General features: G+C 47.7%; 1 protein-coding gene and 1 pseudogene across 2 annotated transcripts in view; both read right to left on the bottom strand.

Annotated features, from left to right (window-relative positions):
* Kif5c (kinesin family member 5C) overlaps window positions 1-17,424 on the bottom strand; it is a 159,783-nt gene that overhangs the window by 123,613 nt on the left and 18,746 nt on the right. The window lies entirely within an intron of this gene.
* LOC128102269 (tubulin alpha-1A chain-like) lies at window positions 10,262-13,483 on the bottom strand (annotated as a pseudogene).

Here is a 17,424-nt window from a genome sequence, read left to right as displayed (position 1 = left end):
AGCAAAGCTCCAAGGTGAGGATTAAACACCCATCTTAAGACAGGGAAATCAGAGGTCAGAAAGAATAATTAACATCAGCATAGTAGAGCAAGAAACAGAGGCAAGAAGGGTTGATTTCAGAGCTCACAATTTCCCAAAGTTCTAGATTCCTGACCACAAAGATCCAATCCACTGCATCTCAATTCGGCACTTCTGCATGGACAACTGGAACAGGGAATTTCTGCCAGGCTGTAATTTGTGGCTCTAGAGGATGTGACAGCAGAGCCAAGGCCTGAAGGCTTGTCAGCCTCTGGGAAGTCAAAGGCAGAGTGCTCCAGGCACAGGTAACCGAAAAGTGGCCTTATTTAAAAAAGCACTTGATCTGCTGGAAAGTGGGCCACTCCATGCAGAGAGAGCAAGGCGCAGGATGGTAGGAGACAGCCGGGGAGCTCAAAGAGCAATGCTGGGAAGCCCTGCAGTACATTCTTCTGTGATATCCTTCTAAGCAAAGGAATGGCCTGTCCTGGTTTCTAGCTTGACACTCTGTAGGGGCCTGATGCTTGGGAATATAAACTGTACAATAAAATAATCATTAAGACCTGTGAGGAAACAACCGTAGAAATCCTGAAAGAGCTGAGGCTGCTTGGCAATGAAGATGACAGGGGCTGAGTTGGGAGGAACCATGTCACAGCTCTTGCAGAAACTAGGAATCTCACTCATTGGTCACCATGTTGAGCCACAGGTCACAGATCATTTCTGGCATCAGTGCTGAGTGGGTCAGAAAGGCTGTCCATCTCAATCTCACAACACTCTAGAGATTGCCTCTCCTCTTTCCACCTTCGAGTTCAAGTGTGTCCACTGGTTGCAACGGAGAGAGAACCCAGGGATACCTTGAGTTGCCAAGTTACACCCCCACAGCAATTCCATGAAACTCGTGGCATCACCTGACGTGACAGGGACAGCAGGTCAAATCCTCAACATATTCAATGGGTAGGTGGCAGATCTATACTGAGCCCAGTCTCTGACTCCAACACCGATGCTCCTTCAGCCACAATGCGGGCCTCTCTGGAGGGAGAGTGACCTTCACAGTGGCTAGAGTACCACAAGCTGGCCACACACATGCACTCGTGAAGCCATTCTGGGTTACAGCCCTTAATTCAGTCTCTCCCATTTTGTTTGACAATTTTTTCTTTTCCTTTTCTTTCTTTCTTTTCTTTTTCCTCTGTGTAACAGCCCTGGCTGTCCTGGAACTCACTATGTAGACCAAGGCTGGGCCTCGAACTCACAGAGATCCACCTGCCAGTGCCTCCTGAGTGCTGGGATTAAAGACGTGCACCACCACTGCTGTTCTGAAATTGTTTTCTAAGTACAAGTATCTGTACTTGTATAGCCTGTAGCTATGGATGCTCATGGTCAGGCACCGGCTGGATTCTAGGAAGTCAACAGTGAGAAGGAGACACTTCCCAAGGACCAATCAGGGTCTGATGAGGATGACAAAGTAGGAGAAGCGGCTGTTTCTTTTTTCCCCGTCTGGCGTACTTTAAAGTTCTATAAATAGGTGAAAATTCAGACGTATTTTTAAGGACTTCGCTGCTTTTGTGCCACACTGGCCTCATTATGTAGATAACTTCACAGATTCATTCCATTGTATTATTCTGTACTAGTGCTGTCTAATGAAAAAAAAAGGTGTCAGTTTTTAAAAAAAGTGAAGTCTCACAAGAAGTAAGTCTATTCTATTCGAAGGAAGCATTGGGAATGCCGGCAAGGCCGCTCAGCACTGCCCTCCAGGGTCGGTTATGATGGAGGCTGAGCACAGAGCAGGGCACCAGACAGATGGATAAGGCTACACAGCTTTGGAGCCCAGCGTGAGTGGGCTGTGCCGCAGAAACCAGCTGTCTGAATCCTCGGATGGTCGCAGGGACTAGGGACTAGGATGCCCACTCCAAAGTGGGAGAAACTGAGGCTTGGGTGGCTGTACAACTTGTATAAGGTTCTTACTAATTATGTGTGGGAGGGAACACCCTGTTCTTAACTCCTCCTCTATTCTGCTTAGGTCACAGTGGATCTTTAAGGCGACTTCAGGGTTAGAAATCACAAGCGGGGCTCATGGGCTCAACTTTCTTCTGTGAGGAGCAGAGTCATTTTGTGGGTGGGTGGTGCCCACTCAGCGTATTTGAAAGTTAAACAGAGAAACCTCTCTCTGTCTCCCCTAACAGCAGACTGCAAAGTCTTCCCTGGCCACCCAGCTGGTAAAGATACGATAAAGAATGTCCAGTGGGGCCTTGGGGGACGCAGGGGAGCTGGGCTGTCTGTAACTGCTTACCAACCAAAAACGCCTCTTCTGTCGCACAGCCCACCTGCTGCAGAGCCTTCTTTCTAGTGGTTTTCCTTTCTGAGAGTACATTTTGTCCATGGTTGAATGGCATCTCCCTGCAGGAAAGCGGGTAGGACTTTCTACCCCGTCTATGCCCACTTGAGTTATTGGAAAATGCATATGGATAATACTTCTAAAGCAATCATGTGGGCTGCCTGGAGAGATCTATCCCCTCCCTTGGAAAAACTCCTGGATACCTGTCCCAGATCAGTTCCACATCTGTGGCTGTGGACGGCACTGATTAAAAAAAAAAGCTGTTGATGTCAACGGTGGCAGCAGAGACAGGGGGATCAAAAAGCAGTATGAACTCCATCAGCCCTTCCCATTCCGCGGTGGGAGAGGTTGCTCTCTCCATTAACCAGATGAGCACCGATCTTAACTTGGGAGAGTCTGCTGACCATGCGGCCCGTGTAAGCACCTGAGCAAGGTGGTGGGGGTGAGGTACACAGTACTCTTCCCTCACTGTGGGCCCTATCAGTCACAACAGCCAATTCCCATCAGTTCATCAAAGAATTCCTCTCCTCCCTTCTTTCTTCAGTCTTCCGCTGATGTCTTGGGCCTCGGTCTGAGGTCAAGAAGCCCCAGACTTGGAGCCACATGTGGAAACCAGTCCCCATCAGATTCATTCCAAATGACACTACGCCCACATTTGGAAGAAAACCACACAGGAGTGTGGACATACAGCAAACTAGACAGTCGGAGAACTTACATTCCTGGGTTAAAGATCAAAGCCTCTCAGGCAGTGAGCTGGGTCCCTAACTTGTTTTAAGCTCATACCTTAATGTCACCCGGTCTGAAGCCCTCGGCCTTCACAACCTCCCAGGGTGAGGCCCCCAAGCCAGCAGTGGCACCACGTTGCCATTCACAGGCCACATCTCCGAGTAGATCATCCCAGTGGCAGAGACTGCTGGTCAGTTACAGCGAAGGAAAAACTGAAGCACTGGTGGTCGAGTGGGGAGATTCACACTGATACTCCGGAATGGTCTGAAGAGACCAGCTTTTCTTGGAGCCTCTCGGTCCTCCAGCAATCCCAACGCCTGTGTGTAGATCCCTTCCTTCCAAGAGGCCTGTCAGTTTCAAGAGCTCCCGTCCCCAGGGACTCCCAAATGATCAATGAGTATGCGCCTGGATTCCTCAGTCTCCCTCAGCCATTTGCTTCCCTCCAGGCCCGGATCCTCAATCTCCACTCTCACTTTCTGCTGAATTATTTAACACCAAGAATCGGCTAAAATTTCCTTGCAGAATGTACCAGGAAAGGAGGCGTCCTGCCCCCTGTCCTGCCTCTCTCCCAGCTGGCCTTGGAGAAGGCTTCATCCTTCTCCCCTGTCCTGGGTGAACCCATCAGTTCTCTTGCCTCCTCGCCTCTGACTCTCTGTAGCCTCTCAGGTGCACAAACATTTCCCTCATCTCCTTCTCAGTTACCTAAAAGTGCGCCACACTTCTGTAGCTCTGAAAATCAAAACCCTCCCACCTGCCTCTGTACCATCACCAACACACTGCAGATCCTTTCGGCTGCATTGACAGAAGCAAAGGTCAAAGGCCACAGCCTTGCCCTGCCTCCCTCTATTGCCCTCTCTACCAAAGACCCCATAACCACCTCTCTTCTGCTATGACTTCCTTGTGCATTACATGTTCTTTCATTTCTAGTCTGTGTAGACACTGGCCTTCCCTAGGGCTAACGGCCTTCTGTCCCTCTCTCCCCCATAAACTGTTGGCGCCCAACTCAGGATTCTGTGTGGCACCGTCGTCATTTTTGCTGTAACCACATACAAGCCATTCTACCTTTCAGTTAATATTTTCTTAAATCAAGTTATTTTTTCCCTTAAATATATTGCCAACGGAAGTTTTACATTACTAGCATAAGCAAAAATAATTACACACTACAATGGAAGACATTAAAGATGGCTGCCATGCAAACGGCATGTCAATGAGCACTGGCTGCGTGTCGCTGCCGGACAAGGACTCCAAGCCTGTGACCCGTTCTTTCTTGTTGGTAAGAGGGAAATTCCAAAGAAAGACTAAGGACTATCAGCAAACTGGGGGCTTCTCTCTGACAGACTCACAGGGCCTGAAAGAGAAATGAAAAGGCGTCTCTCCTCCCTGTGTTTCCGTGTTAGCTAAGGCCCTATCTGTGTGCTGCTTAAAATGATCAACCACCAAGGCCATTGTCCACTGTGTGCTAGGGTTTCCCTCCTGTCCCCCAAGGCTATTATCAAGAGTTTTACAGTTCCAATTTCTTCAAAGCTTGACTGTATTTCTTAGCTCCATTTCACATACCCTTAGAAAATGAGATTACAGATAGCAATCTGAAACAAAAAGAAATAATAAATACTGCAATGTCAAAAATAGTCCAGAACAACAGCAATCCATCCAGGCTGGAGCCCACACTTACCCCAGCTGGGGCCACACACGGGGGCTGGAGCCTGGAAGGGGTCCAAAGCCTGCCATCAACACATTATCGGTAATAGTAATAAACTAAGCCAAGATGAGGCATACTGCTTGCAATCCCAGCATTCAGGAAGCTGGGACTAAGAACGGCCTGGGTAATATAAGCAAAACCTGGCTGCAAAAAGAAGAGTAATAATAATCACAATAATAATAATAAACAACAAGCAACATCTGAGAGACTGGCCATGCACTTCACACACATGCTAGCCAGGCCTCACACTATCCCCTGGGGCCATTGCCATTAATTGACTATCATTTATAGAAGTTAAGAAGCCTACCTGTAAGGGGTAGGTTCAGGATTTGCACGAAATCTGTCCAGCCCCAGAGCCTGTGTGTGCTCTTAACTCTTCTGCTTCCCTGACTCTGAGACCAAAGCAATTTTAAACCTCACAAACTACAAAATAACAGCCTGCTGCTCTTAAGCACAATTAAGACAATGGGGTGACACCACAGGAAAACTGTTCGGCGTGTAATTAACCATAATTACTGGTGTCCTCTAATTGTTTGGGAAAATAAGTCTTTTGCTCTTGACAAGCTATAATTCTGGAGGGTGCTGAGAAGGAGCAAGCCCTCACTCGGGTCTGTATACCTTCAGCACATGCATGTATTATTAGTCAGATCTCACAGTGGATCCCAGGGAGGCTCCAGGGTAACTTCAATGTGTAATTGAGAATCAAGTCAACTGGGATTTGGGGGAGATCTAAGCCATAATGCTCAACCCCTCCTTTTTTATTTTTAATTTTTTAAACATTTATTTTAACACATATGTATGGGTTTTCGTGTGCCTTTCAGAAGAGGGTGTCAAAGCCCCTGGCACTGGAGTTACAGACGACTTGTGAGCCATCATGCGGATGCTGGGAATTGAACTTGGGTCCTCTGCAAGAGTAGCAAGTGCTCTTAACCCCTGAGCCATCTCTCCAGCCCTCAAACCCTCCTTTTATAGCTGGGAAAACAGAACAAAGATACAACTTGCCAAGAACATACAGAGCTCTGCGTCATAGCCAAGCACTCGGGGCACCTCGGGGATTACGTAAATTAAACCCAGACATCCCAAAGCTGAAAGCTAGGCTCCCCTACCTAGCAGCTGAATGACTTCAGGCAAATCACACCTCTTCATGCTTTTCTGGTGATTAAGGGACTTGATACATGTGAGAGCCTAGGAATCTACATGCATGGCACCTGAGTGGAACATCTGGACACTCACACTAGTGTGTCAAAAGCTTGGTGGAACTTGAAGGTTCTCGTCAAGGCTGCCAAGAGGAGTGACAAAGTTCAGCAAGAGACCTTAGAATCTCCATCGTGTTAATTCCACCAGAATGAGAGGTAGTCGCCATGCTCCTGTGGCCAGACTTACTGATTCCACAGACTCAGTTTCCCAAGAACAAACTCCAAAACAGCAACATGAGCAAGTGGTACTTAGCACATTCTTAGCAAAAAGTAGCAAACGCTCTCTGACAGGAAAAATTAGGTAAGGACTTCACCAATTTGGCAAATTAAAAAATAACAAACTAGCTGGATGTGGTGCCCTATGCCTTTAATCCCAGCACTCGGGATGCAGAATCAGGTGGTTCTCTGTGAGTTCCAGGCCAGACTGATCTACAAAGCAAGTTCCAGGACAGCCAGGGCTACACAGAGGAACCCTGTCTCAGGGGTGGGGGGGTGGTAGGGGGAGGTAACTATGTTGCTTTCTTTCCTGTATGCCATGGCAAACATCACCCATCAATCACACAAGCAGAAGACACTCCTGCCAGCTCACATTTTGAGTTCTGGAAATGAAGGTCTAAGCAAGCAGCCAGAGAATGAGGCCTGGGAGTGAGCTGCAGCATCCGAGTTACTTTTACTTCAGTTCCTTTGATAAGACATCTGGCTTGAAGCAGTTAAGGATATGAGGTGTAACACATCTTGCATGAGTTATGAGGCAAAGGTACAAAGGGTTCCAAACCCAATGCACAGCAACATGAGATGCTCCCTACCTGGAACACATAAGCACAACAAAACATTCCTGTCCTCCCCAGGTTCCGTGAGCAGCATCCACATCCGAAAAAGAAGACTGAAGGGACAAGGTGCTTCTTAAAGATGCTCCAATGCATAGAAGCTGACTCAGCCTGAATCCCAAAGGCCCACTGAGAACCAAAGAGTCAGATGACAGGCCAGAGGAAGGAGCACCCAGGAACACCAGCAGCGCATCCTCTGAGCACTTGACCATTAAAACAGGAAAGATCCTTGGGCCTTCATGCCCTGGGCACAGCCTGACTACAAGATCTCAGCTCACTATGCAAAAACCCAGTGAACTTAACGAAGAGATCTCTGCCCTGCATGACCCACTCTGAGAGATAAGAAGCAGAAATGAAGTTCTGGAGACACTGGGGCCTCTGCAGGGGCTACCAAGCTTCTAAGAAAAAGTTGTCACTATGAAAAAACCTGACAGAGACTGTCATATAGAATATAAAGATGGTAAATAAGGCTTCCTCAGAAAGACTAAAGAAAGCCAGACATGGTGGTTCATACCTGTAATACCAGCATTTGGGAGGCGTAGGAAGAATTGCTATGCAGTCTAGACCACTCTGGGCTACAAAGTGAGGGGAGGGGAGGGGGAGAGGAGAGGAGGAGAGGGGAGGGGAGAGAAAAGGAGAGAGATGGATGGATGGATGGACAGACAGAAAGGAGAGAGAGGGGATTTGTTTCTGGATCTCACATAACAGCTGCAAAGAAGAGATTCCTCAAGTTTTCCTCTCTTTCCCACATGCATGCATGGTATGACAGGTGTGTGCCACACACATGCAGGCACACACACACACACACACACACACACACACACACACACACACACACACTACACATCAAAGAAACAGGGAGGGAGAGACTCAAAGGGGGAGCTTGACTGAGACATTCCCAGGAGCAAGGAGTTAGGAAGGCAGAGGGAGCCAGGGACCGGAGCGCCTGCTGAAGCCAGCCAGCAAGTGGGTGACAGGTCTGTCACAGGTCTGTCTCACAGAACTGCCGAGAGGAGGCCACTTTACAACATCTCACCTGTAAATACCCTTTTATAACAAGTAATTGAAGTCACTTTCTATCTTAGCTTAAAATCCCTTAGTTCTGTGTCAGTGGGTTTTTTTTCTCCTTTAATTTTTTAAATAAAAAATAGATGTACATGGTTCAAACACCAAGGAATATCTTTTAAAAAGCATGAAGCCTCTGTACTAATCTCCAACTCCTGCAAAATGAAGCTTTTCTGGTGAGAGCTGAGAAGTATCTATGGTTAAACAGGAGGCCGTTTATTACCCCGTCCATTTAGCAGAATAATAGCAGTGGGTTCTCCCCGCGCCCTACCAACTAGCCAGCAGCAGGTTTGGGTCCCAGTTAATGGTACCAAGGCGAGGGGCCATCTTGAGGAGCAGGCTTTAAATCCAATCAGAAAGTGATTGGTTACTACCTTAATAACCATGGCACTGTGGCACTGGGCATATCTGGCCAGCCAGCCATTATTGTAGCTCACAGGTTTCACAGGTAGGTGAGACTGTTGATGACTTTCTCCTCCAGTAGCATGTGTAGAACTCTCCAGAGTTCTATGAAAGCTGCCCAGTAAGCATAAAGCTTCCAGGTTGACAGTAGCTTGATTTTCTCCATGGTCTATGACTCAGCAAGAGGGTCTTAGCAGCAATTAAGAGAATCAGTGAGGACAATGACAATAACCTGTAATGTGTGGCAGCGTCCTTGTGCCACAGATGACAATTAGCACAGATACCCACAACTGGTCAACATGCAGAGAACTGAGGACTGTAGAGTACTCAGCTCTAAATGAGACATCTATCACACACACACACACACACACACACACACACACACACACACACACACACACTCCTGACAAGGTTTGTGAATTATTACGGAAGAGGGAGCAAGAGCCAGAGGAAGCCTGTAGCAAAACAGTATTTTGCAGACATGGCAGGGCCATTGCCCACATGAAATCACAGCAGCTGTGACTACATGCTTGAGACTTTCACAAAATCAAGCCAGCCGAAATGCCAGCATGGATGGGGGAAGGGACTCATAAAGTCCCACCCTAATTTGAGAAGCTATTGGCAACTGATGGATTATGGGAAACTCAGGGCAACTTTCTTCAAAGATGTGAACCCTAAGAGGTCACCCATGGTACAAAAAATGGTCCCATACCCACATATAGGCAGCACTGAATGGATTTATTGGGTATTAAGACCGACAGACAGACAGACAGACACACACACACACACACACACACACACACACACACACACACAGAACACATGAGGCTGGGGGAGAGTAGTTAGTAGGGTAGGGAGGAACTGGAGGGGAGGGAATAAGGGGAAGTGATCTTCTCCAAACACATATGTGTATGAATATTAAATGAAGTATTTCTGCAGGCATGAAGTATAAAAAGGAGACAGCCTCTCACCTTCCTGCCCTCTACTTCCACAGCTTCCAGCGGCTCACTAGCTTCCAGCCTCGCCTTGCCATCAGCTCCCCACCTGTCACCCCAGAGTCCTCTGTGCATGCCAGATACACATCCTCCACACCACCTCCTCAGGTTGAGAAGGGGCATTTTATACACATCTGCCTCCACCTTGCTCTTTTAATGTATCTCTCTCTCTCTCTCTCTCTCTCTCTCTCTCTCTCTCTCTCTCTCTCTCTCTCTTTTGGTTTTTCGAGACAGGGCTCCTCTGTGTAGTTTTGGTGCCTGTTCTGGATCTTGCTCTGTAGACCAGGCTGGCCTCGAACTCATAGAGATCCACCTGGCTCTGCCTCCAGAGTGCTGGTATTAAAGGCGTGTGCTACCACTGCCCAGCTACTTAATCTATCTTGAAGATTCCCCATGGATCACTAGTCTAGGAAGATCTGCATTTGTGAATTTACTCACTTGAAGATTAAAAATGGTTTTTAAATGTCTTTCTGAACATGTACGCTTTCTGCCATGATTCTCTTAGCAATAGAGTATAACAACTAGCTTTAAAGTGTTCACATTATAGTAGGGGTGTAAACAGCTGAGAGAGAACTTCGGGTATACAGAGGGGTGTACATTGGTAATACACAGATGCCTTTCTTTTTATGTAAGGAACCTGAGTCTGTAGATTTTAGTGTCTGTGCAGAGGGGATGGAGGAGGCATTGGAGTCCATCCCCCACATTTGTGGATTGACAAATATGTTATTACATAGTGGAAAGCTTTCACATACTGGGTTTGGGTTTGTTTGGGGGTTTTGTTTCATTTTGGTTTTTTTTGATTTTCATTTTTTGAGACAGGGTTTCTCTGTATAGCTCTGGCTGTCCTGGAACTCGTTCTGTAGACCAGGCTGGCCTCTAACTCACAGGGATCCACCTGCCTCTGCCTCTCGAGTGCTGGGATTAAAGGTATGCGCCACTACCACCTAGCTCATACTATTTTATTTTTAATTTACAAATGCATATGAAACATTCCACTAGATGATTACGATGATCATGTACCCTTTTATTTATTTTTTTTTAAGACAGGGAATATTTTATTTAAAACCCATCAGTGAGATGGACAGCTTGGGTCTATGACAAATCATTTACGTTTAAAGCATAAGTCAGTAACTGTATGAAAGCACACATTGCCACATACAAATTAACTGATCAGACCACAACCTTCTATGTTGGAACAGAATAACTTCCCTGTAAAAACAGCACCTTCATGACATTTAATTTAGTATTCTTCTCCTTCTTCCTCTCCCTCTCCTTCAACAGAATCCACACCTACTTCCTCATAATCCTTCTCCAGGGCAGCCATGTCCTCACGGGCCTCAGAGAACTCCCCCTCCTCCATGCCCTCACCCACATACCAGTGCACAAAGGCACACTTGGCATACACCAGATCAAACTTGTGATCTAGGCGAGCCTAGGCCTCAGCGATGGCTGTGGTGTTGCTCAGCATGTACACAGCCCTCTGGACCTTGGCCAGGTCTCCACCAGGTACCACAGTGGGAGGCTGGTAATTAATGCCAACCTTGAAGCCAGTGGGGCACCAGTCCACAAACTGGATGGTACGCTTGGTCTTGATGGTGGCGATGGCAGCACTGACATCTTTGGGAACCACATCACCATGGTACAGCAGGCAGCAAGCCATGTATTTACCATGGCGAGGGTCACATTTCACCATCTGGTTGGCTGGCTCAAAGCAGGCATCAGTGATCTCTGCTACAGAAAGCTGCTCATGGTAGCTGCTCATGCTTTCTCAGCAGAGATGACAGGGGCATATGTGGCCAGAGGGAAGTGGATACGAGGGTAGGGCACCAGGTTGGTCTGGAATTCTGTCAGGTCAACATTCAGGGCCCCATCAAATCTGAGGGAAGCAGTGATGGAAGACACAATATGACCTATCAACCTATTTAGGTTAGTGTAGGTGGGACGCTCAATGTCGAGGTTTCTACAACAGATGTCATAGATGGCCTCGTTCTCTACCATGAAGGCACAATCAGAGTGCTCCAGGGTGGTGTGGGTGGTGAGCATGGAATTGTAGGGCTCAACCACAGCAGTGGAAACCTGGGGGCCTGGGTAGATGGAGAACTCCAGCTTGGACTTCTTTCCGTAATCAACAGAGAGCTGCTCCATCAGCAGGGAGGTGAACCCAGAGCCAGTACCCCCCGCCAAAGCTGTGGAAAACCAAGAAGCCCTGAAGACCTGTGCACTGGTCAGCCAGTTTGCGAATTCGGTCCAAAACAAGGTCAATGATCACCAGTGGTGTAGTGGCCCCGGCCATAGTTATTGGCAGGATCTTCCTTGCCTGTGATGAGCTGCTCAGGGTGGAAGAGCTGGCTGTAGGTCCCAGTGCGAACTTCATCTATAACCATGGGTTCCAGGTCTACGAACACGGCCCTGGGCACATGCTTGCCAGCGCCTGTCTCACTGAAGAAGGTGTTGAAGGAGTCATCTCCTCCCCCAATGGTCTTGTCACTCAGCATCTGGCCGTCAGGCTGGATGCCATGTTCCAGACAGTAGAGTTCCCAGCAGGCATTGCCGATCTGGACACCAGTCTGGCCAACGTGGATGGAGATGCACTCACGCATGGTTGCTGCTTCACAGCTGCCGGGGGGATGGCGGAGGCGAGGAGGAGGTGTTGCTTCTTACAGCGCGACTCTTAGGCGGTCGATGTAAGAGAACCTGCCCATGTACCCTTTTATAACTAACACCCCAATGAAAAAGACATTTGTATTGTGTCCCTTTCTAGGCAACTGCATGTTGGCAATTACTCATCTTTACTTTGTATTACAGTAAGACAATGTGGAGTTGTTTTATTTGCATTTTATAAGGATACAAAGACATGCTGTTCTGAACCAGCCATAAGTGTCAGAATGCATTTCATCTCAGGCCAGGATCTCTGCCTGACCCAGTCCTCACCAGGTGCCCCACTCCTGCACTTCTCTCCACCATGATCCACAGTGGCCTGGAAAATGACCACTTTCTCCCAGAGTCTGTCAATTCAAACTCCATGTCACCGTTACCAAGCATCTCTAGGATCTACTGAGAAGGAACCAACTAAATGTTCGTGAAGTCCTTTCCCAAAGCCAGTTTATAATTAGAAAGCAGAAGTGTCATTCCCTGCTCCGGGTTGCCATGGAAATGACTAAATGCAAATGTCATTTCACAGTGACAGTCACTGTCAGAAAGGAGGCAGGATGCTTGCCAAGAGCCAAAGGTGCCCCTGAGATGGGAAAGACACACAAGGGCTCTGTGTCAGCCATCTGCCTCTTCTGAGGGAGAGAACACTTGAAGAGTTGATTTACAAAATTGGGGGGTGAACAGGGACCTTACTTGGGACTCACACGAAATAAATCATCGCAGAATCACATCCTATGCAGTACTGGATCACTGGACTGTGAGCTCCAAGAAAGACGTGAGGAAGGGGGTACTGAGACCGAGTGTCCACAGTGATTTGGGGAGAGGGAAGGGAGATACCTTATGAGGAAAGCCACCGCCCTGGGGTCTTCAACATAGACAGAACTGGCAAAAACCGAGCCAACTTGGAAGAACAGAAAAAGTGAGCTGCAGAGAAGGCAGGGTTGGGGGAAGGGGTGTCACCAAGTCTGCAGAACCACTATCCAAGGAGCAGACAAGGGAGAGCAGAAAACGGCTCAATAAGGCCGCCAGAGCAGCCTGATTCTGGGGCAGCTCAAACTAAACTGTCTCTGCACCGGGAGGCGCAAATTATAAAGGAGGCAGAAAGAAGGGGCTGCCCATCTTTGCTTTCCTTGAGGTCTGAAACCACCCTGCTGCTTCAGTGGTCCAGGATGAGTCTATATTCAGCCATGAGATCCAGAACCGTGCACAGGGGACGGGAGAGAGTGGAGGGAATCTCCAGATTCTGGAGGAAGAAATCCCTGTGGCTTAGGTCGTACTACTGGCCTATGTGGAGGCAGCAAGTGAGGAATAAGAACTATCCTGTTCGTTTCTTACAACAAGCAGTGCAGGTCCAAGACCTTCTCCTTCAACAGAGTAAGATAAACCCGATCAACTGTTTCTCCTGTATCTTCCCACAAGCTCAGACTGCCAGCAAAACTTAACTGTAAAGTAGTAGACAGTCTAGAAACAGAAGTAAAATAAATTAAAAGGGAACAGTAAGATACAGGCTTTATAAGCTTTGTCATGTGAATCCATTTTAAGTTTTAAAAGTCTTCTGTGCCAAAAGCAATGGCACAGATCAGTCATTTTGAATTCTGAAACAACACTCTTACTATCCCACACAGCAGGCGTCTACTATGGTTCCCTATCGCACAGGCAAGGCATGCGCGCTGCTATTCCCACTGCCCAGCAAAGTCTGAAGGGTGCCTATTGGTTGTTAAGGTAGAAATGAACTCTTCAAAGTCGTACTGTTTTCTCCCCTTGTTTTCATTTCCAGTAAATAAACGTGTTTTTCTTTATAAGAGATAGAATACTAAGTAGGGTCATACTGTATTTGTTTCCCATTTGCCAGCATCACAAATCCGGAGTTTCAAAGCAACAACGATCTGAGCTGGGGCAAGCATGAGGACCCAAGCTGGATCCTTAGAAGCCCTGTTATTAAAAAGACTGTTCACGGTGGCACATACTTGTCACCCCATCACTGAGGAGAAGGCGACAAGCAGATCCCTAGGGCTTACTGGCCAGCCAGCCTAGCTTACATCGTAAGTTCCAAGCCAGTAACAGATCCTATCCTAAAAAACAAGGTGGGTAGCTCCTGAGGAACGACCCAAGGCTGACCTCTAGCCTATACAGACACACACAAGCACCACACATCTATGATCTTACCGTTCACGTCTTACTCACAACTCCAAAGTCTGGCCTGGGTCCCACTGAGCTAATAAGTATCCTCAGATGAGCTTTCCTTCCTGGAGGGTCCAGAGGGCAGCTCCCTCCTTCTCTTTGGGAGTGTCTAGGGCCCCAGCATTCCTTGGCTCATGCCCGCTTCCACCTTCACAGCAGTGGTGGCCCTCATTCCTTCCTCACAATGGTCTGATTCTTCGGCTCCCTCCTCTCACTGAAGGATCTCTGGGATCACAATGGACCCACCCTGAGAATCCACAGTAATCTACTTGAAAGCCAGCTTCCTATCAGCTTAAGTCCATGTGCAATCTTAATTCCTTCTCATACTGGCATATGCAGATTCTGAATTAGGAAGTAAACATGTATAGAGACCATTATTCTGCCTACTACAGAAAAGTATCTCATTAGATACCCAGATCCTGCATCCATGTTCATCTAATACAATGATTCTCAACCTGTGGGTCGCAACCCCTTTGGGGGTCACCTAGGACTGTCAGAAACCACAGATATTTGCGTTACGACTCATAACGGTATCAAAACTACAGTTGTGAAGTGGTAATGAAAATAATTGTATGGTTGGGGGTCACCGCCATGTGAGGAAGTGTATTAAAGGGTCACAGCTTTAGAAAGGTTGAGAACCACTGCTCTAATAGATGGTGTGGGGGTGACATTAAACACAAACCTGCCACTCCACTTCAAGGAAACTGGCAAACTGGCCTTTTCTGAGACTACACAGACTTGCTCAGTGTAGGACCATTTACTCCAGGTGCCAGAAAGCCTCCACACCTCCACAAGGCAGAAGAGGTCCACCTTCTGACAGAAGAGAGAGGGAAGGAGACAATTTGTGCACACTGTGTCCACACGCAGAAAGTGCTCGGAGCCACTGTTCATCCAGGGCCACACTATACAAATGAAGCCCTGTTCGTCTTTACTCACCCAAACCCAGGTTTTCCCCAATTTGTCACCCTCTCCCATAAAGGGTGACTTCGAGGGACCAGGTCAGACATTCACCTCGCCATCATAAGTTGGATGGAGAGAAGGAAATTCTTGGCTTTGATAAATTCTTGTACTGAGATCCACAGCATCCATGTAAATGCCCAGTGGGCATGGCATTCCTCTTGTAATTCCAGCACTTACAGACATGGGATCCAGGAGCAAGCTGGCCACCTAGACTGGCCATATCACTGAGCTCTGGGCTCAACTGAAAGAGACTCTGCCTTACCCAATAAGGTAGAGAACAACCAAGGTCAACCTGCAATCTCCACACACATGTGCATGTGTGCCTACCTATATCGGAGCTCATACATGTGAACATGCACACACACGCATACCTGCAAAACATACCACTTTTAAACTGCATCCTAACCAACATGCCACCGATCTGGCAAGGTGATTTTACTAGTCCCTGGCATTGTGTGTTGTTGAGAGCTAGAGTCCACCTATTGCGTCTGTAACTATCATATTTTATAGCCTGTCAAGTGGATTGTAGAGCTGAGCAGGACAGGAGGATGGTAAAGAGTGGGGTTTTGATGTCCTCTTCAAAGGCACCTTGGGAAATCTGAAGCTTGACAGAATTTGTAAACCCCTCCCCCCCCCTCCCCGATAACCCAAGACATGCACCTGCTGTGTGCTGGTTTGCAAATCAGACTTGTTAAGTCATAACCAGTGCACTGGCTAATTTTAAGTCAACTTGATACAAACTAGTCATCTGACAGGAGGGAGCCTCAGTTGACAGAACGCCTCCAGAAAATTGGGCTGTAAGCAGACAAAGCTGCAGGGGATTTTCTTAATTAATGATCGGTGGGGGAGGTCCATTGATCAGCCCATTGTGGGAGGGAACACCCCTGGGCTGGCGGTTCTGGGTTCTATAAGAAAGCAGACTAAGCAAGCCGTGGGGAGCAAGCCAGTAATCAGCACCCCTCCACGGCCTCCGTCTGAGCCACTGTTCTGTTGCTGTGAAAGGACACCATGACCACAGCAACTTTTATAACGGAAAGCATTTAATTGGGGCTGGCTTACAGTTTCAGAGGCTTAGTCCATTATCACCATGTCAGGGAACATGGTGGCCAGCATGGCAGTGTGGTGCTGGAGAGGTAGCTGGAAACTATACCCTGATCCTCAGGCGAAGAGAAAGGAGGAGGGACCGGACCTGGCATAGGCTTTTGAAACCTCAAAGTGTATCCCCAATAACATACTCCCTCCAGCAAGGCCACACCCCCTAATCTTTCTCAAATAGTGCCACTCCCTGGTGATGAACCACGCAAATATACGAGCTTGTGGGGGCCTTTCTTATTCAAACCACCACAGCTTCTGCATCAGCTCCTGCCTCCAGGATTTTGCCCTGTTTGAGTTCCTGCCCTGACTTTCTTCACGGATAGACTATGGTGAGGAAGTGTAAGCCAAGTAAACCCTTTCCTCTTTAACTTGTTTTTGGTCAAGGGTGTTTCGTTTTATCAATAATAACCTTAACTAAGAAAACTAGCATTCTAGGAAAGATCCGGCTATCACACTTTAACAGTGTCATTTCATGAAGCTAGTAGGTCTGGTGAGTATCTCTGAGCCCATGTGCTAAGCTGTGGCGAGAAGTATTTCTTGGGTTTCTTAGTAAAATACATAATGGTACCCATAATACAAAAAGGAAATCTGCTGCTCTAGAACTACTCTCACTAGAACCCTGGCTTAGGGGAGGCTTCCTGAAGAGGATGCTTTTACAGGAACTTGGTCCCAAATGGCTGTTAATTCTCAGCTTCTTAATGTTTGTTGTCCGTCATCCCAGACAGTGCCAGTAAGGCAAGATAGGGGGATGATGCTAGAATCACTATCCTCTTTCTGTACCAGGGCACTCTCAATTCCTTATCAACGCATTTGTCTGGAATTCTCTTTTGAATAAAATAGGCAAGACATAAGTGTGATGATGCTCCAGAGGGTGGTCTGGGTGCTACAGACCTATGTCTATGCAGGCATATGCTGCACTAAAACACAAGAACCTGGATTTCAGGGATGTGTCTCCAGATTCACAGGCCTCCAGGTGCAATAGCATCTACCCCACAGGGAAATGAGGGAAAGCTGGCATGCCTCTGGCATGGCCCCATTGCTCCCTGTTGGCAGGCTCTGGACAGGTGTGGTTTCACTGCTTACACCAGCTAATCTTGAAGAGGGCTCACCTAGGGTCCCTGCTGTGGAGTCTTGACCCAGTCACTAGGAAAAACTCAGGAAGCCATCATAGGCTCTAACCTCCAGGGCAAGTCTGATCTGTTAGAGACTAAGGTGCCTGTGTCCCCAAACTCAGATGTTGATGATGGCGGGGGGGGGGGGGGGGGGGGGGACCCTAATC

The sequence above is a fragment of the Peromyscus californicus genome, unplaced genomic scaffold (genome assembly GCF_007827085.1).
Source record: "Peromyscus californicus insignis strain IS unplaced genomic scaffold, ASM782708v3 Scaffold_7__1_contigs__length_154581171, whole genome shotgun sequence".
Taxonomy (NCBI): Eukaryota; Metazoa; Chordata; class Mammalia; order Rodentia; family Cricetidae; genus Peromyscus; species Peromyscus californicus.
The sequence above is the reverse complement of the archived record's forward strand: the minus strand, read 5'-3'. Positions and strand labels throughout refer to the sequence as shown.